Source organism: Scylla paramamosain, chromosome 17, assembly GCF_035594125.1.
Source record: "Scylla paramamosain isolate STU-SP2022 chromosome 17, ASM3559412v1, whole genome shotgun sequence".
NCBI classification, from domain to species: Eukaryota; Metazoa; Arthropoda; class Malacostraca; order Decapoda; family Portunidae; genus Scylla; species Scylla paramamosain.
Window position 1 is genome coordinate 14,857,501 of NC_087167.1, and position 25,000 is coordinate 14,882,500.

The window sequence follows — 25,000 nt, forward strand, 5'->3', positions numbered from 1 at the left end:
TTCAAATGTAGTGTCCTTTCTAGCGTGATAACTAAGAGGAATAAGTGTGCATTGCCAAGAACACACGGAAATTATTCATGTATTTTTCAACAGTCTTATGATGAGTGCATGTCTAGGTTACTGATGTTGTGGAAGCACCACCGCAATTTCCCATCTTTCTACTTTACATTGAGGTAACAATTAGAAGGGAAAACATTTACAAACACAGAGACACGAAAAAAAAAAAAGGTTAAAAAGTCTGCATTGTCTTCTCTGATTATACTTGTTAACGTTCCCTAACTGAAAAAAGAAAATAATAATAATAATAAAAAGCCTTGGAGGACAGAGTAATCTAATAGCAATTATTTTCCAGCTTATATAGGTAAATCCACTAACGACAAATTGTGTCTTGTGACGTGTGCAGAGAGAGAGAGAGAGAGAGAGAGAGAGAGAGAGAGAGAGAGAGAGAGAGAGAGAGAGAGAGAGAGAGAGAGAGAGAGAACTTTTAGCAATAAGTGCACGAGGAACGATAGCAACAATAATCAATGAATTAGTAAAGACAATATTTATGATGATGACAACAACGACAACAACAACTATAATAATAATAATAATAATAATAATAATAATAATAATAATAATAATAGTGACAATGATGATAATAATAATAATAATAATAGTAATAATAATAATAATAACTAATAAAAATAATAATAATAATAATAATAATAATAATAATAATAATAATAATAATAATAATAATGATAATAATAATAATAATAGTAATAATTATCTCTGTGGACACTGCGGGGAACCCAATCACCACTTAGACTTTTCACCAGACGCTGTTGTTTCTTCTGGTCGCCTTTGTACCTGAATCAGCTTCTGGCTTTCAAGAATGATTTTTTGTTCTTTCTATTTCCACTCAGATTTATATGAAGACACTCCCTCCTGGCAGCGAGAATAAGATCTTAATCATCGATATTTAGGTGGACTTCCTGACAAAGCATGAAGATAAAGCATTTCCCTCCCACCGTCGCCATTCCCTGCTCTTTGGAACAATTCTTGGGATGCCTCCTTTGACCCTGCCAGCTCATCGCGGTCTTGACTTGTTTCACCGAGGCGGCCGCAGGACAGATATTGGAGACTGTCCAGTGGCGCACCACCAAAAATGGAGTAGCGAGGCGTCCCCACTTCGGGTCAGGAGTCTCACAGTGAGCTCAACATTTCCAAGCTTACTTTTAAACGAAAATATTGTGAACTTTTGTACATTGAAAGTCTCTTAGTTTAATTCAAACACGATGAGGTGGGACAATACTGTAACGACATTTTACTGCAATTACATTTTATACTCGTAATTTCGTGAATATTCTAAACACTGGACTCGTGGGACATATCACCACAATTTAGGTTAGTATTGATGCTTAGTCCATACATAGCAGAAATTCATTAAGATATGCAGGTCTCAGACATAAAATGGGACTAAGATAGACAGTGGGAATGATAAATATAGTAGTAGTAGTAGTAGTAGTAGTAGTGGTAATAATAGTAGTAGTAGTAGTAGTAGCAGCAGTAGTAGTAGTAGTAGTAGTAGTAGTAGTAATTTTGTGGTGATGGCAATAGTGGTTGTTACAGCGATAGTGACAGTAATAGTGGTAGTAACAACACTCGTGATTGTAGTGATGCTGGTTGTGACAACGGTGAGTGGTGGTAATAGCAGCAGTGGTGATGGTGACAGTAGTAGTGTTAAACTTATATGGTTGCTAAGTTAACAGAAATCTCTGAATGTCTGCCAGGCAGGAAGGGTTTGTGAAAGTCCTCTCTCTCTCTCTCTCTCTCTCTCTCTCTCTCTCTCTCTCTCTCTCTCTCTCTCTCTCTCTCTCTCTCTCTCTCTCTCTCTCTCTCTCTCTCTCTCTCTCTCTCTCTCTCTCTCTCTCTCTCTCTCTCTCTCTCTCTCTCTCTCTCTCTCTCTTCATCAATCCAGGTTATAAACAGGTACAAAAATAATGTTCCTGAAATTGTCATATTTTCTACTTTCCAAGATGAGGAGGAAGCAATTTTCTTGAGTTAGAATCAAATGCCGCGCCATACTCCTTTCACCTCTCCCCGATAGTTGTGAAACCTCCATTGTCCCTCCTCTATTCACCACCAGTCATTATTATCTTGTTTACTTTATCTTATCGAATGTTTAGTTATTCTTAAATAAACCGTGATAAATTTTCATGAAAGTTTTCTGACAACTGTAGTTCAGTAGAGTAATTATTGTAACATTTATTATGTGATTCACTTTTCATCGGGACACTTAAGTCAATCAGTGTATCCCCAGGTGGCGCTCCCCGTGCTCTGTTTATTTGTCTGCGTGTGTGTGTGTTTAAGCGTAGCATCTATGAATTTGCTTTTGTTAATGGTACACGAAGCCTCCCAGAACACAAAAGCTCTTCAAGAAGGAGGTGAGTGTTCCATGAGTGTTGCAGGAGCTTGGCCGAGCCTGCAGGAGGAAGAGGCTGTTAGATGTTAATGTAATGAGTGGCAAAAACTGGCGGGAAGACTGAGGGCTGAGCGGAAGTGATCGTGACGGGCAATCCTTCCTTCTTGTTCATATTCGTTAATGATTGTTTGTCGTTTTCGCATCATCGTTTCCTTGTTTTCTTTATGTTTCACTTTCTGAACGTTTCAATGCTCGTTAATGGCTAAAGAAATTAATAGTTGACCGCGTCCCCTCCCTCCCTATCCCCCACTCTCTCCCCTCTATAATAATATTCCCGTTCTAACTGATGAACAGTTGAAATAGCAAGCCGTGTTCAGGATTGCCGCATGAAAATTTTGAAAATAAGTAAATGAAAACAGACTGCGCTGTTCACTGAGCAGAGCAGTGCTCACGGAAAACGTGTAGTTTTGAGGCAAGAACCACGCGGATGGAGAGCTCTTGCTCCCGTCAGCTCCGCTCTGCTTCTGCAAGTGTTTTTTTTGCCGATAACTTCTGATGGAAACGGAATTTTATGAAATGGCGCAGTTTTTCAACGGGAATGATTTGCCATTTCACAATGAAAGGTGTGAGTTAAATTTATCCTGAAATACGGCTTTTGTTTTGTGGAAGAGTGATACAGTGTACCCCTACAGTAGTAATATAGTAGATAGTAATTGTCTGCTGATGTGGCATTATTAAAGCAAATCTATGGGGTTGCATGCCTTAAATTTTGTGATAATAATTATTCTTTTGAAAAAGATTTCCCTTTCTGATAAGGTTCATACCAAAATGCAAATGCTTCTTTATATGATATCACTTCTAATAACGTATATTGTTATTCATATGTCGTTTTATTTGTTGTTTTATGTAAATCAGTTTAATTATATTATTGAAAGAACTAGTTTGTCTTCGCTGTTCTAATTCTTGTACTTTCTTCCTTCGTGAACAAGATGAACAAAGACTCACAGAAGCCACCTGTGAGTCTTTCCTGATCAATCTCACTATCGGGTCCATCGCCTTCGAGCAAAGACCGACGGGGATGGAACATAAAACCTGGTATTATGGTTGTGATTTACAGTCAAACGCGATCTCGGACGACAAAAACGCTCTCTCTCTCTCTCTCTCTCTCTCTCTCTCTCTCTCTCTCTCTCTCTCTCTCTCTCTCTCTCTCTCTCTCTCTCTCTCTCTCTCTTTTATTCATCTCTCGGAATCACCGAACCATCTTCCTCAAACTATGATTCACTTCCTCTCTTACACAATCTAAGTTTGGGTAATTTTCTTCCATCACCTTTGTCTCTCGTTTTTTTTTTTCTACTCCCTCCCTTCCATCAGTATAATTCTTACGATGCACTTCTGTTCCTTAATACTTGACGTCACGTGGCGGCCATTTTGGTACACCTAGAGGACGTCTGTATGTACGTGTGTATGTATGTACGTATGTAAGGTGGGGGGGGGGGTAGGAAAACTTGAGCAAAAGCCATTATCCTATTTCACCCTTAGTATTCACCTCCTCGCTGCTTGAGGTCACGGGTTTAAAAGGAAAAGGGGAGAGGGGAAAGCGGGTTCTAAAGGAGACGGAAGGGAAGGAAGCCTGTATAGAAGGGAAGAACGAAGGAATGGAGATAGCAAAGGAAGAGGAAGAGGGTTAGAGGAAGGGGAGACAGATGAAGGCGAACGAGGTCAGAGAGAGAGAGAGAGAGAGAGAGAGAGAGAGAGAGAGAGAGAGAGAGAGAGAGAGAGAGAGAGAGAGAGAGGCTGATAATAAAGACACGCACACACGGACACGAAAGAGAAAAAAAGTAAAAAGAGGGAAAAAAAGGAAGATAAAAAAGAGAACACGACAATTCAACTTTCCTAATGAGTTACCAAAATGTCAGTAGGTGAAATTTTCCTCCCAAGCGGCATTTTCTCCCAGAGTCGCATTTTTTTCCCCTTTTCTTTTTTTTTCTCATCAAGTCTTCATCGACCACGTGTATATTTTCTGTCTTTTTAATTCACTTTCCAGCCACTCACTCACTCTCACTCTCTCACCCACTCACTGACTCTCACTTAACTAATCGCCTGCAGTTGTGTTTCAGTTGACTTCATGCAGCTTTTATTCATTGTAACACAGGTAGGGAGGAAAAATATGTACTGTGAAAAGGAATAAGGTTCGATTGGCTGTTCTTTCTTTTCATGACGCAACTCTGGTGAGAGAGAGAGAGAGAGAGAGAGAGAGAGAGAGAGAGAGAGAGAGAGAGAGAGAGAGAGAGAGAGAAAAAAATGTTAGTCTTCTTCATGGTGTGTTGCAGGGGCGCGTTTGTGTGTGTCCGAGTCAGTAAAGGTCAGAGGGGAAAGGTTTTAATCCCTCTGTCTGTCTGTCTGTCTGTCTGTCTGTCTGGCTATCTGTGTATGCCTGTCCGTGTGTCGCTCTTCCTGCCTCTGGGTGTGTGTGTGTGTGTGTGTGTGTGTGTGTGTGTGTGTGTGTGTGTGTGTGTGTGTGTAAGTTCGTCAGTCTTATATATTTTTTTTTATGAGATTTTTAATTTCCACGGCATTTTCTGTTGGATTTGTATATTTGTTTTGTATTTTTTCTTCTTTCTCTCTTCTTTTCTTTTTTTTTCCTTTTTTTTTTTGTTTCAGCGTCGTATGTTTCTCCCCGTTTGTTTCTGTGTATTGGCGGGAGTTGCTTGGCGTGGCTGTCTGCTCCTATAAAACCTTTCTTCCCTCCTTCCTTCCTTCTTTCCTTCCTTCGTTCGTTCGTCTGCCGCCGCGGTGAGAAACTATCGATTATTGAAGATGACTGTGAATATCTTTCTGAAACATTTCCTTTACCAATAAAATAACTCACATTAATGCAGATATTCTCTCTCTCTCTCTCTCTCTCTCTCTCTCTCTCTCTCTCTCTCTCTCTCTCTCTCTCTCTCTCTCTCTCTCTCTCTCTCTCTCTCTCTCTCTCTCTCTCTCTCTCTCTCTCTCTCTCTCTCTTTCCCAGACGCACACACACACACACACACACACACACACACACACACACACACACACACACACACACACACACACACACACACACACACACACACACACACACACACACACACACACACACACACACACACACACACACACACACACCTGTCGATTAATCAATTAAAATCTTGCCCACCTGCGTGAATACCTGATCGAAAACAACATCCAAAAAAAAGAGGAGAGAGAGAGAGAGAGAGAGAGAGAGAGAGAGAGAGAGAGAGAGAGAGAGAGAGAGAGAGAGAGAGAGAGAGAGAGAGAGAGAGAGAGAGAGGCGTACGTTTAAAAACACTGACATAAAAAAAAGATGCACACGTAGAGTCACCTTGATAATGCACCTCAGGCCAGCACGTGAATATTTAAGCAGGTAACTTGATTATTCTCACTGTGACGGAGTTATGTGATTATGTGACCAAACGAACGTAGCGGGAGAGAGAGGAGGGGAGGTGGGAGAGGAGGGAGGGACAGTGGGGGAGACAGACACAGGAGAGAGGGAGGGACAGTGGGGAAGACGGACACGGGAGGGAGGGAGGAATACGGGATAGGAGGGACAGGATGGAGAGGAGAGGAAACTAGAGAGAGAATATAGTAGGATAGCGGACAGTGACGGAGGAGGAAGAGGCGAGAAACACGACATGGGAAAGAGGAAGGAGGAAGTGGTGGAAGGAAGCGGAAAGGGGTGAAAAAAAAAGAAAAAAAGAAAGGATGAGAGAAGTGGGGAGGTGAAGGTGAAGGAAGCGAGAAAAGACTTGAAGGGTTAATTCGGGAATGAAGGTAATGGAATAAGAAAGGAGGTGCTCAGCGAAGGGTGAATAATATGCGACACTCAGTAGATAAAATCATTCGCGACGGTTCATTATTCCCCTTATTATTATTACATACTCCGGATTGATTGCGTGCGTCGTGTCAGAGAGAGAGAGAGAGAGAGAGAGAGAGAGAGAGAGAGAGAGAGAGAGAGAGAGAGAGAGAGAGAGAGAGAGAGAGAGAGAGAGAGAGAGAGAGAGAAAGAAACCAATTATAAGAATGATGCTCGTGTACTATTAATACTGCTATTGTTTCCCACCTTCCTCTTCCCTCTTCATCTCCTTAATTTTCTTCTTCGTCTCTTTTTCCTCCCCTTTCTCTTTTTTTCATCTCCTCCTCCTCCTCCTCCTCCTCCTCCTCCTCCTCCTCCTCCTCCTCCTCCTCCTCCTCCTCCTCCTCCTCCTCCTCCTCCTCCTCCTCCTCCTCCTCTTCTACTTCTTCCTCCACCTCTTCTTCCTCCTTCTCCTCCTCCTCCTCCTCCTTCTCCTCCTCCTTCTCCTCCTCCTCCTCCTCCTCCTCCTCCTCCTCCTCCTCCTCCTCCTCCTCCTCCTCCTCCTCCTCCTCCTCCTTTTGTTACTGTTACTGCTGTTGCCATCCTTTTTTTTTTCATACCCTTTCTCCTCCTCCTCCTCCTCCTCCTCCTCCTCCTCCTCCTCCTCTTGTTGCTGTTGTTGTTGCAATTGCTGTTACAAATGAAAACTAATAATCATGTAATGTAGAATCATTCTAGATGCTCATAAACTCAAGCTCTTTTGATGTACATAGAAAAGGTTAATAAGCCGCATTTTGGAAACCAACCATATTATTTTTCAAGATAAATAACCAATAACATTTCTTAAACATAAATGTCACGAAAAGAATAAAAAGAAAAAAAAAGTTTCCGTGTAATCAGGTTTCACCACCGAAAGAAATGAAAAAGAGAATGTCGATGTCCAAGAAAAGCTGTTTACTAGGTCAAAAAAACAAGGTCGACACTGTAGAGAGCACAGACAGCATGCCCTCCTGTTCCTCCTTTACACTGACACCATCAGGATGTCTGCATTGGTGGCAGTATGTAAGTAGTCACATAAACACAGATTACGAACAGATAAGATAAAAAAAGAAAACTCAGCAGTCCAGGATGACTATTGCTTAGGTCCATCGAAGAGAGTATATTGAAGGATGTTTAGTAGACAACGGTCCGGTTCAGTCAATAGACATCATAACCAGGACTCATTGTTGCTGTATCTTATGATCCATCAGGGTCTTTGCTATGCCTTCTGCCTTAATGAAAGGGAACAGTTCAGGACGATAACGTCTGAAGGAAAGAAAACTGCCCAGTAAAGTCAATCTCGCGGAGAACAAATTGGTTAGATTTTTTTGAAGGCAAGAAAGATTTTGAATTTTAAATAGTTTGAGAATGTGTCCCTGCTCACACACACACACACACACACACACACACACACACACACACACACACACACACACACACACACACACACACACACACACACACACACACACACACACACACACACACACACACACACACACACACACACACACACACACACACACATTGACACACGCACACAGGGAGCAATACAGCAAACGACATAAATTTCACGATAAAATATCTCTGCTGTTTTTCTTAACGTTTTTTTTATATATGTTTTTTTTTGTTTTTTTTTGTTAAATTCAGGTTTCAGATTATCCACTATCGTTTATATTTCTATATTTTACATATTTATTGCTGCAACAGCAAGTAAACACGAAAACGATATCTCTGCATCATTGAGGTTGATAAAGATAAAAAAAAAAAAAAAATAGCAAAAATAATGGTGGCAATAATAGCAATAATAACAACAGCAGGAACAACAACAATAATAATGAAAGGAAAGGTACAACCGAAAGACTGATCCTTGTCTCCTTGTGTCCCTGTGTCCCTCAATTCAGGCTTACAAGTGAGCGTCATGTTTCAGTTTCTTTCTGCGTATCGGCGAGGGATTCAAACCCACCTGGAGGTCACCAATCACTTTGCATCGCGTCTTTTGTCTCGTGAATCAGTACAAATACTCTTACACCGCCTCGGGGAGGGAGTGTTCTACCAACTTCAGATTGTGTGCTGCTGGGAGAGAGGATTATAAAAGAAAAAAAAAAAGCACAGCTTCTTCTTCTTCTTCTTCTTCTTCTTCTTCTTCTCCTTCTCCTTCTCCTTCTCCTTCTCCTTCTCATTCTCCTTCTCCTTCTCCTTCTCCTTCTCCTTCTCCTTTTCCTTTTCCTTTTCCTTTTCCTTCTCGTTGTTGTTGTTGTTGTTGTTGTTGTTGTTGTTGTTGTTGTAGCTGTTGTTTTGTCTTTACTTTGCCACCACCAATATCAGCTAATATAAATGAATAACTTAAATATTATGTAAGTGGTTTTCTTTTAATGCAAAGACTTTTTTCCCTTTGTTTATAAATATGATGAGCTTGTCATGACTTAAGTGTAAGACCCTTGTGTGGATTATCTATTTTCACTGTTTTCAGCATCTGATATGTGAAGTGGCTTTAATTCTCTCATTATTTGTCTATCTGTTTGTTTATCCGCCTGCTTGTCTCACTGGCTTTCCGTCTGTCTATCTGTGTCTGTCAGTCTGTCTGTCTCTTTGTGTCTGTATGTTTGTTTGTCTCTTTTTGTATGTGAGGGTCTGTCTGTTTCCGTCTGCTTCTCTCTCTCTCTCTCTCTCTCTCTCTCTCTCTCTCTCTCTCTCTCTCTCTCTCTCTCTCTCTCTCTCTCTCTCTCTCTCTCTCTCTCTCTCTCTCTCTCTCTCTCTCTCTCTCTCTCTCTCTCTCTCTCTCTCTCTCTCTCTCTCTCTCTCATTTAAACAATCAGGTTAACAAAAGGAGAAAAATGTGCGTGCGTGTGAGTCCGCGTGTGTATGTGCGTGTGTGTGTGTGTGTGTGTGTGTGTGTGTGTGTGTGTGTGTGTGTGTGTGTGTGTGTGTGTGTGTGTGTGTGTGGTGCACTTCTTTCATCTATCTTTGTTTATTTTTTCCTCAACGAGGAGCACAAACTCTAGCTGCAAATAGAGATCAGAGAAGGGAAGTTGAGAGGGCAGGAGGAGGAGGAGGAGGAGGAGGAGGAGAAGGAGGGGGAGGGAGAGGAGGAGGAGGGAGTGGTATCGTCCAGCCAAAGTTTGTAATTGCAGTATATTTTCTCTTCTTTGAGTCACTGACTTTCTCGTTTTCAGTTTCTACTTTCATGTGATATTATTTCTCTACTTTGATGGACTCCGTGTGACATTACCTCTTGTTCTCCGCTGCTGTGTTATGAAGTGAAACAACAATACTGGCTCGGGGCGGTGTTTGCAATGGCGCTCAGGTGTCATTATTGCTGTTAATGAAGTTTTTCCCACAAGCAGTTATGTAGTTATGTAATTTCAGTTTTTTCTCTGGCTTTTAGCGGAAGGAAATCTTTGATCGAAGTTTTAATGGGTAGTTGTGCTTGAGAGATAACAACACATCGTTATAACAGATCAGAACGCTGGAAATCCTTCAGATTTTATAAGCCATAACATCCAAAAGATTTCCCTCCGTTATTGCATTGGTTTTAAACCTTATTTAATTTAATTTTTTAGCCTCCGTTCTCCATTTTTTCCTTTTTTTTCTGTTTAAGTGTGTATGTCTTGTCTGTGTATGTTTTTTTGTTTGTCTTTTTGTCTGCATGTCTGTCTGTTTCTCTCCTTTTTTCTTTTTTCTTTTGTCTTTTATGTGTCATTGTTTCCTTCCTCAGTGTAGATTTTTTTTCATCTTTAATCTCTATTTTATCTTTTTGTTGTCTTGTCTTTCGTAGTGTCTGATTTATCTGTATGTCACTGCCTGTCTGTCTGTCTCTCTGTCCGTGTTGCTGCGTGTCCATCTGTCTGTCTCCTTCCTTTCGTTCCCTCCAGACATGTGTATTAAAAAAAAAAAAACATTTAACCATCCATTTTATTTACTTTTGTTTTTTCTCCATGTCTATCTGCCTCCTTCCTTCCTTCTCTTTCACGTGTCACTCTTTCCTTCCTCCGTCTGTGGATTATATATATATTTTTTTTAGCATCCATTTTATCTCGATCTCAATTTCTGATTTTGTTTGCAAGTCTCTGTCTGTCTGTCTGTTTGTCTGTTTGTCTGTCTCTTTCCATCTCTTCCTCGTGTCATTCTTTCCTTCCGCCATGAATGGACTTTTTTCCCTCCCTCTCCTGCCCGTCCACCGTAACTTCAAAATTATGCTGACAGTTCCTGCTCTTACCTGCAAGGGCTGCGGCCACACTAGCATTTCACTTCGGCAGGAACGAGGCTAACCCAAGCTTGGCCCTGCTCTTCTTTTTTTTTTTCCTTCTGTCACCAATACTTCATCTCCGCGTCTTATCCTGCCTGTTTCTCTGCTTGCTCCACTGCTTACACGTCTGTCTGCTTGCCTTACTGTTTATCTCTCCTTGTCTCCTCACCTAATGCATGTCAGTCCGCCAGTCAGGGTTGTTTCCTCGAATCTTGTCTCATTGTTTGTGTTTGTCTGTTTTTCTTTTTAGTACGTATGTTTGTGTCTGTCTTTGTGTTTTATGTTTGGTTTATTTGTCACTGTATCTGGTTGGCTGGATGGATGGCTAGATTGATGAATGGATGGATGGATGGTGGCTCTCTCTCTCTCTCTCTCTCTCTCTCTCTCTCTCTCTCTCTCTCTCTCTCTCTCTCTCTCTCTCTCTCTCTCTCTCTCTCTCTCTCTCTCTCTCTCTCTCTCTCTCTCTCTCTCTCTCTCTCTCTCTCTCTCTCGTTTACTCCATCATATTAATTAAATAACAAAAACTGTCTTATGTCTCTTGTCTTACACCTGATGAGAGGCAGAAACTAAAACACACACACACACACACACACACACACACACACACACACACACACACACACACACACACACACACACACACACACACACACACACACACACACACACACACACACACACACACACCAAATTCTATCCTTTCGCAGACACTCGTTGTAATTTATCGTCAGCAAAACCCACACATCTTATCTCTTCCATTTCTCGTCTTCCGTCCACTTTTCCTTCCCTTTGTATCTCTTCTGCAACTTCCCTTTCCTTCATTCGTTCTTCCAACGCCCCCCCTCTCTCTCTCTCTCTCTCTCTCTCTCTCTCTCTCTCTCTCTCTCTCTCTCTCTCTCTCTCTCTCTCTCTCTCTCTCTCTCTCTCTCTCTCTCTCTCTCTCTCTCTCTCTCTCTCTCTCTCTCTCTCTCTCTCTCTCTCTCTCTCTCTCTCTCTCTCTCTCTCTCTCTCTCTCTCTCTCTCTTCCCGTCCTGCGACCCTCAATCCCACATCCCTTGATTCCTGATCCTCTCCCTAATCCCGCCATATCTCCCCCTGCTTACCTTTCTGCTCCCGTCCTCCCTTTCCAGTCCTTTACTCTCTCCTCCCTGCCCCGGGCCCTTAGGGGAGGCGGACTAAGGGCCACGAAGGCTAAATCATCCGGTTCCGAAGCTTTTGTTGTTCCGAATGAAGAATTTTCTCTATCTCGCTGAGCATTTCCGTCAATACGCCTAAATAATTGTTCTTTTTAGAGAGGGCGTATTGCCTTATTTGGGACAATGCACGCCCCCATCCTGTAAATCGCACGGCCTCGTTTGGGTTTGAATCACTGTCTCGTTCGACGGGAAGCATTTGCAGTTTGTCTTGTAATCACTTAAGGCAAAAATGGAATTGGTGATACGGACGACACTTCTGCCAATAATGGGCGGCGTTTATTTCCAGACAGACAGACAGACAAACACACGAAGCATATTTTTTTCCACGGACCCTCCCTTACCTGGCTCTTTTTAATAGCCATCATGGGCGAAAAAAGGGATAAAAAAAGCATCCAGACAATTTTTTATTTATTTTTCTTAATAGCTATGTATTTTATTACACGAATTTTCCTGTGCTGACGAATAATTCTGGCCTGGGAGTAAAATAATGAGATGCAACTTATGGGAGGGGGATGGATGATAAAAATAATAATAATACTGCAATGTACGTATACCTCACCATAATATTTTACTAGATATTTTCCCCTCATCCTGGCAAAGCTTGAAGGAAGGAAGTAGACGTACGAGGCTGCCTCACAACATTCTAAACCGATTATCAATGAGTAACTTGCGAAAGAGGAAGAGAATATGAAGAGGAACAGTAATAATAGTAATAAGAGGAAGAGGAGGAGAGGGAGATGACAAACGACCCCCCCACCCTCTCTCTCTCTCTCTCTCTCTCTCTCTCTCTCTCTCTCTCTCTCTCTCTCTCTCTCTCTCTCTCTCTCTCTCTCTCTCTCTCTCTCTCTCTCTCTCTCTCTCTCTCTCTCTCATCGCTTTTACGCAGCAGGTAGGGAGATCAGAGACAAGGCCCTTCCCAGTCTCTCTTCTCACTGGTGGCGTCTGCTGAGTCCTCGTGCCTTTGTGTTGCAGTGTAGCAGGGGACAGAGAGAGAGAGAGAGAGAGAGAGAGAGAGAGAGAGAGAGAGAGAGAGAGAGAGAGAGAGAGAGAGAGAGAGAGATAATAATGATAATAGGGAGGCATAAATCTCCTCCAAGTGTGACTCCTGCTGTCAAACACACACACACACACACACACACACACACACACACACACACACACACACACACACACACACACACACACACACACACACACACACACACACACACACACACACACACACACACACACACACACACACACACACACACACACACACGACATAACCGACTGCCTGACTGACTGAATGAATGAGCAATCGACTGACTGACCTTTATTGATAGATAAGACTTGCATTGCAAAAATAAAATAAGATTAGAAATAAAATTATATAAAAAAAGAAAATCCAATGATGAATAAGCCAACAGAGACTTCATTTTAAAAACAAAGAATTCACCTTTCAAACAAATGAGAAAATGAAGGTGTAAGTAGCAATATACAGAAACGCAAATGAAGAATACTGAAATTAAATGAGAAGCAAAATTACAAGTGAAAATCAAACAGGAGACAAGGAAGTGAATTTTAGACGACTTAAATTGTGCCATGAGAAACAGGAAATCCTTAGCTTATGTCTCTCTCTCTCTCTCTCTCTCTCTCTCTCTCTCTCTCTCTCTCTCTCTCTCTCTCTCTCTCTCTCTCTCTCTCTCTCTCTCTCTCTCTCTCTCTCCTCCACTTTTGCCATCTTTTTTTTTTTCTTTCTATTCCAGACTGACTGCTTTGCTTCCTCTCCTTCGTTCTTTCTTACCCAGCTCCCACGTATTCCTTTCCTACATTGGAACCTCACTGGCCACCTGTCTTGTTGTTTTCCCTCTCACGCCTTCCATTCTCACCCTCCCCATGCTTTGATTCTCCATATAAGTTGTCTGCCACTACAGTATTACTTCCATGGTACGTACATTTTGTCTTTTAAGTTGCCGTATTGCCGTGTATATGTTTTTTTGTTTGTTTTTGTTTTAAGTGTCATTAGGTTTCGTTGCATTGTTTCGTTATATTGTATCGTTGTTTTTCTTTGTTTCTGTTCATGTTTTATGTATTGTTTTCTTGTTTATTTGTTTGTTTGTGTGTGTGTGGGTGTGTGTGTGTGTGTTTGTGATATGGTATGCAGTTTCTCTCTCTCTCTCTCTCTCTCTCTCTCTCTCTCTCTCTCTCTCTCTCTCTCTCTCTCTCTCTCTCTCTCTCTCTCTCTCTCTCTCTCTCTCTCTCTCTCACTTAGTTTCTATACTATGCCCATTTGTAAGTCTCCCTTTCTTTGTTTGATATATTATTTTTGTTCATAAGCCGCAGTGTTTCATTCGCTTTCTCTTTCATTTTTGGCGTCCTCTTGCTCCCTCTACCATTCTTTTCTTTCTTCTCTTTTGTATGTTCATTTTTATCAGCGGTGCTTTCTATTTCTCTTTTCCTAGTTCAACCTTCCTTCATTTCTTATTTTCTTTCCGTCCTTCCATTTTTTTCTTTCTCATCCCTCCCTTTCTTCTTTTTTTCCTCACTCACTCCCTTCCTCCCCTCTCCCTCCCTCCATCCATCCATTCATCGAACCATCTAGCTGTCCATTCTCCTCTTTCTCCTCATCATCCTCCTTATACCACATTTTCTCCTATATCTCTTTCGCTTTTATTTCTGCTAAGGAAACTGGATCCACCTTGAAAATTACGTAATTTTATAAGGTGGAAGTTGGGGCAATTCATAAGAAATTATTATGATGACCCGATGACCTCCAATAAAAAAAAATAGATAAATAAATAAAAAAAATAAAATAAAAAAAAACACGGAACTACAAATAAAGGAAGTTGTTCGCATGAATAGAGATGATTCCCACACATCGAAAGTCAAACAGGTATGGTTATTAAAATAGACGCTCCGTGGAAACCCAACACAGGTGCTCAGGACTCTTGAAGTATTGGACGGCATCGATTCTAGGAAGAACTCCAAGGACAACTACGAGGAAGTATATTAATTATAACTAATGGATGTAGCTGCAGCTTTTCCTCCGAGACACGTTGTCAGTCAGTGGAGCGAACATTTTCAGAGTAAATTATTGCAATAATAATAAGAGAAGCTTTGTTAGGTATTTCAAGTCTTTACCTGCAAGTGTAATGTAATATAATATTAATTGGTTCTTAGAAGTGAAGGAGCTGGCTTCCTGACGTCATGTCTTTGGCGTCCAGACGGTGATGTCAAAGGTAATAATACTTTTGAGGTGATGTACGAAGACGTGGAATTGTAACGCCCTCTACAAATGTAGTTAGAAGACAAATATTTCACTAACATGATGAAATAACCATGGTGACGTAACTTCAGTAACCTAATAACGCTCTTCCCGGAGATAAGAACATAAGAACAGTAAAACATGAAAAATACCGATAAAGCTGTAGAAAATCATCAAGCTTACACGTGACAGTCTCTTTATGAAACATATCTACCTTTTTTCCATATATCATCATCCATAAATTTTTCTAAACTTTTAAAGCTTCCTATTGACAGGTGACGAACAACCTGATTACTAAATTTACTCTATTCCTCCACCATTCCATTTGAGGTTTTATTTCCTCCTACCACTTTTTAAAAATCTAACTTTATCAAGCTTGAACCAGTTATTTCTTGTCCTATCTTGATTACGTACGCTGAGAATTTTATTTGTCGTTCTTTTGTATATCCCTTCCTTGGTCAGGCAACCTTCCTGGTATAAACCACCCTTAGCTACGAGACCCGATTAACAGGATCGACGTGGTTGTAGCGTGCCACGGCTCCATCAACCCGCACTACAAGCAGGTGTTCAGGCACGATGCGGGTAACAAAATTAAAATGAATGTATCGGATCAAGCGAAGCAATGTCAAGATCATCCCAGAAATATCCCATATTTTAGGAAAAATCTTACCAAATGTCTTAGTTCATCCTTCTAGGTCAGGGTTCTGTTCTCATGTAACGTAAGCTTTAAACATACCTTTAAGAAATTCCAATATTTGTCTTACATTGATTGATCTGCATGACTTCGTTGCGTCATTCATAATTATAAAATCAAAACATATTAATGCCTTACAATAACGCCATGTCGTAAGCCCATTTGTCAGATGGTTTTCTAAAGAGAGCAGTCACTTTTAGGCCACAGCGTATCATACATTATAAAGGTCCCTGAGATTTTTTGTGTTCTCGCCACACACATGAACAGGCTGATATTAGCCTTTGGTATTTATCCCAAGAGAACTTGAATCCCAGTGGTTTTGTTTTATTAAATAGAGGTGGAAGAGGCGTCATCAGTGGTTCCACAAAGGCAAAAGCGTCATTAGTTAAATCAAGGTTACTGACGCTGCTGTTGACAATACGTAGATGCTTTATATTTTCCACATCACACATCATTCTATATTTAAGAAATTCAGGGTGTAATACCGGGGACGTGTAGGACTATAATAATAGATACGAGTACGCTTATTTATATGGGGTGAATAGATACTTCTAAGAACCTGAAACTTAGTGAGTGAGTGCAAAGTTGTGAAAAGCATAAACAAATGAGCTCTTTGTCCTATTCACCAAGTGTTCAGCGTTGATATCGTGAACGTCGTTGCAGTTCTAATAATCGTTGCAGTTCGAATAGTCTCGGTTCGCTTAACAGATAGGAAGAATGTTTCCAGTTTATCAAGCATCATTTAGGGTAGAAAACAAACTGATATGTCTCCAATTCCAATCTTTCTGTTTGTGCCATATGCAACTGTTACATTCTTTCTTTTCAGTCCTTCCATAACTAGTCTCGGAAAGAGAGTGTACGTATAACTTGGTGATTTAGTGGGACAGTAGTTGGAAGAAAAGCAAATGAAGCAAGAAAAATCTCCTTCGAGCATCCTCAAAGCCTCTGAGAAGCAGCTCCAAAGGTTCCTGTTGACAAGTAAAAACACTGGAATGTGACAACTCGTGGATCAAAGAGCACCCGAAAGAAGATATTACGGGGCTAGATATCCTTTAAATGTTTCCCAGAGTTTGAGGTCCAGAAACTTCCTTGATTTTTTTTTTGGGGGGGTGGGTATTTTTTTTTACATCATCATCGCCAGTGGTAGTTGGGAAAAAATGAGGCTGAGCGGGAAAGGCAGCTTTTTTTCTTTTTAAGTGTTCTACAGTAATATCGGTGAGTCCTTTACAATGACTACGAAATGCAGTTATTCTCTCTCTCTCTCTCTCTCTCTCTCTCTCTCTCTCTCTCTCTCTCTCTCTCTCTCTCTCTCTCTCTCTCTCTCTCTCTCTCTCTCTCTCTCTCTCTCTCTCTCTCTCTCTCTTTTTTCATGTGGTTCTTATAGATATTTCCCCACATATCCTTTTCATAGGTCTGCTTTTCTTTTCCTCACCCCCTTGGTGTGTGTGTGTGTGTGTGTGTGTGTGTGTGTGTGTGTGTGTGTCAGAATGTATTTCATAGGAGGATGGGTGCGGTAGAGTCATGTTTCCTATCTGGCCTGTCGTCTTGCTAATAATATCAAAGATTTGTGGAATGCTTGTTTATGGCCTGGTGCATACAGGTAATAGCATGTAAACAGAGGCATCTTATTATTTTTTTCCTATCATTCTTTTCATATTCTCATGCTCTTCACCTTTCTGCTTGTTAACGTCCTCGTCCTCTTCGTCGTCGTCCTCCTTCTTTTCGCCGTTTTCCTTGTCTTCCTCCTTTTCGTGATTCTCTTTCTTCATTCTTTTTTTCTTTTGCTTCTTTCTCTGTTTTGATCTTCAACGTCTTCTCTTTCCCCCTTTTCTTCTTCTTCTTCTTGTTTTTCTTCTTCTTCTTCTTCTTCTTCTTCTTCTTCTTCTTCTTCTTCTTCTTCTTCTTCTTCTTCTTCTTCTTCTTCTTCTTCTTCTTCTTCTTCTTCTTCTTCTTCTTCTTCTTCTTCTTCTTCTTCTTCTTCTTCTTCTTCTTCTTCTTCTTCTTCTTCTTCTTCTTCTTCTTCTTCTTCTTCTTCTTCTTCTTCTTCTTCTTCTTCTTCTTCTTCTTCTTCTTCTTCTTCTTCTTCTTCTTCTTCTTCTTCTTCTTCTTCTTCTTCTTCTTCTTCTTCTTCTTCTTCTTCTTCTTCTTCTTCTTCTTCTTCTTCTTCTTCTTCTTCTTCTTCTTCTTCTTCTTCTTCTTCTTCTTCTTCTTCTTCTTCTTCTTCTTCTTCTTCTTCTTCTTCTTCTTCTTCTTCTTCTTCTTCTTCTTCTTCTTCTTCTTCTTCACCACCTCTTTCTATTCGTGGTGCTCCTCGCCCTTCCTTTGCACATCTTCATCTTCCCTTCCCTCGGCACAACACTGGGAGGCGGCCCGAGCGTGCGTTTAAGAACCTTACGACGAGTATAAGCTGCTTACTCAGCCATCCTGACTTCTTTTGGTTTCTCAAGCTGCCATGGTTGCGGCCTGTAGCGCTCCTGTGTGTGTGTGTGTGTGTGTGTGTGTGTGTGTGTGTGTGTGTGTGTGTGTGTGTGTGTGTGTGTGTGTGTGTGTGTGTGTGTGTCTATGTTTGCAGTATGTAGAGTTTGAATAGGTGTACGTATTATGGAGTGAAATGTACCTAAGATCAAACGTGGGTGTTGGCGAGGTGTGGTGTCTGGAACGCACTCAAAGCCACAGCCCAAGATTTCATGTGGGGCTTGGAATGTCTGTGTGCAGTGTGCGGCGCCTCACTGCACATGTACCACCTGTGAGGGGCCGCGCTGTGTGCTCAAAGCCGCGTGAGACTTGTTGCCCTGCGTCACCTGCGCTTCTGCCACTTAATAGGAAGATTGGCACTGACAGTGTCTGGGGGCATGTAAGACTTAGGCTCCTTAAGAGAAGTGTGACGTCCTACTGAGATTTCTGTGCAAGGTGTGCAGGTGTGAGGCTCGTGCGTGGCTACGTCAGGAAGGTGACTCGTCTTGTTTTGAATGTAAGGGGAATGTTAAAAGCAACGACCTACCTCGTGTGCGTATGATGTTGGCTGTCTTTTCTGACGTAGCACTTGTGTTTTGTCCAGGACAGAGATGCAGCTCATAGCTCTATTTCCTGAAGTTCATGCCCTAAATATTTCTGCCCGACATCAAGCCAGATGTGTTCTTCAACTAGACAAAAATTCTTTGATCAATAAAAAAAAAAAAGTCAAAATATAGCCACTTCATCTCTTCATGACTTCCAGCATCTAACCAAAACATGAATAATATTCCTTTGTCATCGTTTCTTGTCTCCTCTCCTATCTCATTCTAATACCTCTAGTGTCATCTCTGTATTCAAAGAGCTGAAATCTACTCTCAGACGTTTGCTAACAAAACCAAACTCGATGATTCAGGAATTATTGCTCATCCACCTTCTTTCTTTTATGCTTGTTATATAATTGTTATATAATATTGTTATATAATGTTTTCTGTAACAAGACCAACAACAACAACAACAACAACAACAACAACAACAACAACAACAACAACAACAACAGATGCGTTCGCCTAAGTTCTTGATGAAAAGTCGTCTTATATTTATCGTATCTTATATTTGCAAGCAATATATTTGCAATCCTTTCTTTCCTTACATAAACTCTTACACAACTGTGCTAGTCTTTGTAAGCTGCTCCTCGCAGCCCGTTGCAACCCCACGCAGCGTCCCCGCCGGCATTTTTCCAAAGTCTATGTGAGCATATGCGCTCGCCTGTGATGACGGCCGGCTGTAGCTCCAAAACTAGCCACAGGATATGCTCGGAAATAATCTTATTGTGATTCCCACACAAAGTTATGATGATAATATTAATATGATGATAATATTAAATCTAACCCAACCTAAACCTAACCTAAGCTAGCCTAAACCAGTCTAACATATTCAAGAGTGATTGGCACCTACTCTTCCAGACTTAGGAAATATGCGCCCCGTCGGGCTGCTAGTGATGTGACCAGTGTTGCCTCAGCCTGTTTTTTTTTCTTTTTTTTTTTTTATGCAAACTCTTAGATTTATTACCTTGATCATGGAGTCTGATTTTTTTTTTGTCAGAATCCAGTAAATCTTGGAGTTTTAACCCTTAGATTCCGGACAAAAATGCATCATAAAAAGGCCGAAAATCTAAATCTGAAAGCATATAATGAATTATGATATTTTTATGTGAAATTACAAAAATTGCAAAAAAGTGAAAGTGGTACATGAAGTATTAGAGCAAATATAAGGCAGTCAAAGTTTGGTGACTTTCAGAAAGTGCGCGAAAATGTAACTAGCCAGATAGAATGACGTCTCCGGGAGGGCGACATGATAGCTCCGGGCGCGAGACAGCTGCATCTCTCTCTCTCTCTCTCTCTCTCTCTCTCTCTCTCTCTCTCTCTCTCTCTCTCTCTCTCTCTCTCTCTCTCTCTCTCTCTCTCTCTCTCTCTCTCTCTCATTCCAGGTTTGACAAACTCTCAAGGTTTGTGTGATTTAATGGCACTGCCTCATTCTTCAACATCAATAGAGAGAGTGTTCTCTTAACTAAATTTCATTAAAACCAAGCAAACAAACATACTTAGGACTAGCACGGTAGGAAACAGGCTTCTAGCAAAGTAATCCATAACAAGACGGGAAGTGACTTACTATGAATGGGAGGCACCTAAAAAAAATATCTCAGAGATTAAGAACAGGTAAATGTCGAAAGCGTTACGAAGATAAATGGAGAAAGACAGAACAGGCAATTGTACTTCCAGCCTCAGGGGAGGATGCCAGTGGCTCTGAAGACAATTCTTTTCAACTCTTTCTACATTGAGATGAGACATTAAATAACTTATTTTCATCTATTTCGTATTATTAGAGGTAGATCGGGGAACCTTGAATTTCCTTTTAAGGTAACCTTGGAGTTTTATGCAAAGCAACCTTGGATATTTTCATTTTCTTCAGTGGCAACATTGGTGACGTCAGTCACCGTCACCCCGCCTCAGGGGTCAGACATGCGACTGCGTGTCTCCATCATACGTTACCTTGCACTGTCCAGTATTAATATATGCCACAGCCTTCATAAGTATTTCCTTTGCACCTAGAACATAATGGAGGTATTATTGGGATGCCTGGAATATAATGGTGGCAGCGGCGTAGAACTCTGCATCACCAGACCGGACTTCCGGTCTTGCCTGAGAGGATGCGTGGTGGTTACCAGCTGCCCGCGACGCTACTCCGCCATACGCCGCCTTGTTCTCGACCTCACGCAGTCTCTTCATCGCCTACGAGGCCACAAACCACAATCGCCTTTCCCCCCTCCTCCCCCGACGTTCCTGTAATCAGCAGTCTTCATTGAATGTCAGTTGGATCAGTGGTACTTTTTGCTGTGCTGGGCTTCCTGCTCACGGTTTTTACCTGCCGCGTGGGTCCACACTCGTTGCGTACCACTTCTATTGTCTCCTGAACTTGCTGGGCTTCCAACTTGCTGTTTTCTCATGCCGCACCGGCCTGCACTCATCAAGTACCACATCTACTGTCGCTCAGCTGCCAGCCTTGCTGTCTGCTGCTGGCCCTGCTGTTGGACCTTTCACTTCTACAATGGCTTCTGCTACAGGCTTGTTCTGCCTGCCTGCCTGCCCTTGTCAGCCTGTGCTCCCGTCGGCTTAAACTACTCTGCGCCTGACCGTTCCTGTCTGCTTTTGGTACTGTGTCAATCAGTATCGCTGTCGTCTTCCCTTGCCGTCTACAGCTTTTGGGATATGTTTTGGTGTGGTATTAGCGTTAGTGCCTGGCGCATGCCTTTTATATCTTATTAACTTTTTTGTCAGTGCAGTACTTTGTTATTCAAAGGACGCTTTTCTCTTCTATTTGAGGCAATTACTGATGTCACAGTGTTTTCCTGGTCTTTAATTCGCTTTGTTCTGACGTCACGGCTTGTGTGAACCTTGTGATTGACCATTGCTTACTTCACATTTTTTCTTTTTCCTGCCTCTGATTGGTTTAGGCACATTATTCTTTTGTGCCCTTTTCCTGACGTGTTACTGTTACTGTCTCGTATCTTACACAGCTAAGCACGAATTACGAGTACATATTTATATACATATTTCAAGCTCTTATTTTTTTTTATCAGACAGTATACACACACACACACACACACACACACACACACACACACACACACACACACACACACACACACACACACACACACACACACACACACACACACACACACACACACACACACACACACACACACACACACACACACACACACACACACACACACACACACACACACACATTTTTTTTTCTATTGCTTGTGATGCGTGTCACCCAATGTACTCTGCAATTATACTTTGTTAGGCATAAGGACATACCTAAGTGTAGCCGAGCATTGTGTTTGTCTTTGTAAGTTGTTTCCAGGACCCAGTCGCAACCACGCAGCACTTCGCCAGTCAGTCGCCGTCACACTGCTTCGGGGGTTGGACATACGGCTGCATGTTGGTCCGTCACACGCTACCCTTTACAGTCTAATATTAAGGTTTCTCCTGTTTACAACACTGATCAGCTCTAGATCATTGATCTAGATCTGGAGCTGGATCAGATCTAGATTCGCTCGGGGTAGAAAGAATGCTCGCGGCCATTACTGATCAAAATAATAACAACACAAGCATGTCGCTGCCCAGCTGTCACAAGCGGCAGACTGTTGATGCTCGCCACTGTGCTCTAAGGAAGAGTCAGCAAGGACTACAGCTTACTATATATATGGTGAGGAAGTTGGGCCGAGAAGGCCACCAATGAGTCCCAGCCACATGCCTACCCAGGCAGCACGAGACTGGGTTCCATGCCTGGCCATGAACGTTGGCCACAGTTTCACACAAAGCTCTTTTCACACACAACATGCTGGAAGTACTTGCTGTGGTGAAGTACAGAATGGTAAAATGAGAAAATATTCGGACATAAGGTGAGGCTAGCCAGACCCGCGTGCTGACACTATTGACACCATTACTGAGGCACTTCTAAAGTAAGGATATATTACTTTCGACTGAACAAGTATTATCTTCCTTTGCCTCACCATGTTGGTAGAGGCGGTAATGGCCACGTAATTATAATCAGAAGCCATTAAACCAAGGCTTGGTGTGGCTTGTAATATCTCCCTTGTTTCTGGCATCTGTCACCACCACTATTCACATTCTGTGCGCACAGTAGCTTTCTGAAACGATTCATTACCATTCACCTTGTTCCTCAGGCATATCAGGCGTTTTCTTGCTGTGTATTCACCTAAATAAGTCCCCAGTAGAGGCTGCTCAGCCACTAATATGGCTGCCGCCAGCAGCTTCAGTAAATGTCGTCTGCTATAACCCACCTTCGGGACCAGATCACCCAGATCATGATCACTCAGATCACTCAAATCACTCAGATCAGAGTAAATCCAGATCAAGATGTGGATTAGAACACGAGCCGCGTGGCCAGATCAGTGATCTGAAACGGATCACAGTAAATAGAGTACGCCTTTAATATACGGCATAGACTCTACAACGTATTTCCTTTTCACCCGTAACATATGAGTGCAGTGATGGGATGGATTCTTTCCACATAGAACAAGAAGCATTCGATTCGAGGGAAGCTAGGGTTGGAAGTCATCATCATCATTTTCATTAATATTATCATTGCTACCATCACAATTTTTTTTTCTTCTTCTTCATCTTCTTCCTCCTCCTCTTCCTCCTCCTCCTCTTCCTTCCTTTCCTCCTCCTCGTCCTCCTCTTCGTCGTGGTGGTGATATAATCCTCTCTTTCATACCGACTTTCTAACGTGATTACTTGGCACCACAATATGCTCCATTACGGCTTTAATTCCTCGGCTACCGCCTTTTCAAGTATCCTCCCTCTCTTTGCTCCACGGCTCTATTCCAGTCTTGTGGAGGCAGAGGAATGAAGATGATGATTATGGTGGAGACGAAAAAAAAAAAAGAATAGGAGGAGAAGGAAAGGAGATGGAGGCGGCCCTGGTGGCAGAGGAGGAGGAGATATAAGACAAGATATGATGGAATTTCTTTTAATGTTAGAGGCTCAAGGATTTGATGTTGCTGAAGTGAGAATAAGGCACCGAGATTTTGCCACCTTAAGAGCCTTGACGTTGCGATCGAATTCTTCTCGTATCCTTCACGTAACAGGGTCGCAGAGGGAGCAGGAAGACGGGAACGAAAAGGAGGGGAGAGAAAGAAAAGGGAAACGAAGGAGGGAGAAAGGGATGAGGGAAAGGAGGAGAAAGACTAGAACGAGAAGGAAGAGAGAGAAAGGGTGTCTAAGGAGGTAGAAATTGATAAGGGAATGGGGGAGAAAGACTGGAGCGAGAAGTAGGAGAGAGAAAGGAAGTCTAAGGAGGGAGTAAAGAATGAGGGAAAAATGGAGAAGAATAGGAACGAGGAGAGACAGAGAAAGGGAGTCTAAAGAAGGAGAAAGGAATGAAGGGATAAAGAAAGGTAAAGACTGGAGCTAAAAGGAGGAGAGAGATAAAGGGAGGGAGAAGAAGGAGGGAGAAATAGAGAGAGGAAAATAAGAAAAGAAATGTGGTGTGACTTAGATAAATGAAAAGTAGATGACAAGGAAGGAGAGGAACAAAACGAAGAGAAGGAAGAGGAGGGGGAGATATACGAAGAATAACATGAGAGAAATGACTATGACGCGAAAGATTGAGACAGAAAGTAATGGACACGAAGGAGGGAAAAAAAGGATGAAGCAAAGTAAGAAAATAAATATGAGAAGGTGACATTGGTGAAAGAAAAAGGAAATAATAGAATAATGAGAGAGAGAGAGAGAGAGAGAGAGAGAGAGAGAGAGAGAGAGAGAGAGAGAGAGAGAGAGAGAGAGAGAGAGAGAGAGAGAGAGAGAGAGAGAGAGAGAGAGAAAGGACTGCAACGAGAAAGAGAGAAGGAGAAAGAAAAGTAGACGATGGAGGGAAGAAAAGGATAAGGGAAAGTAAGACAGTAAAGATGAGGATGTGACGTAGATGGAAGAAAAGGGATGAAAGATGATAATGAAGAAGAATAGGAGAAAGAGGAAGGTAAGGAGGAGATGGGGGAATAACATGCGAGAAAATGAGAGAAAATGGGAAAATGATTGTCATTATTAACTGTTTTGTGTTTTCGTGCAATTTCATCTAGTTAAAATATGTGTGTGTGTGTGTGTGTGTGTGTGTGTGTGTGAGAGAGAGAGAGAGAGAGAGAGAGAGAGAGAGAGAGAGAGAGAGAGAGAGAGAGAGAGAGAGAGAGAGTTTATAATGCAGAGGCTTGTGAGGGGATTTTCGAGTTGGGTCAGGCTTTACAATTCCATTTTTGAATTTCTTACACCGAGGGAATAT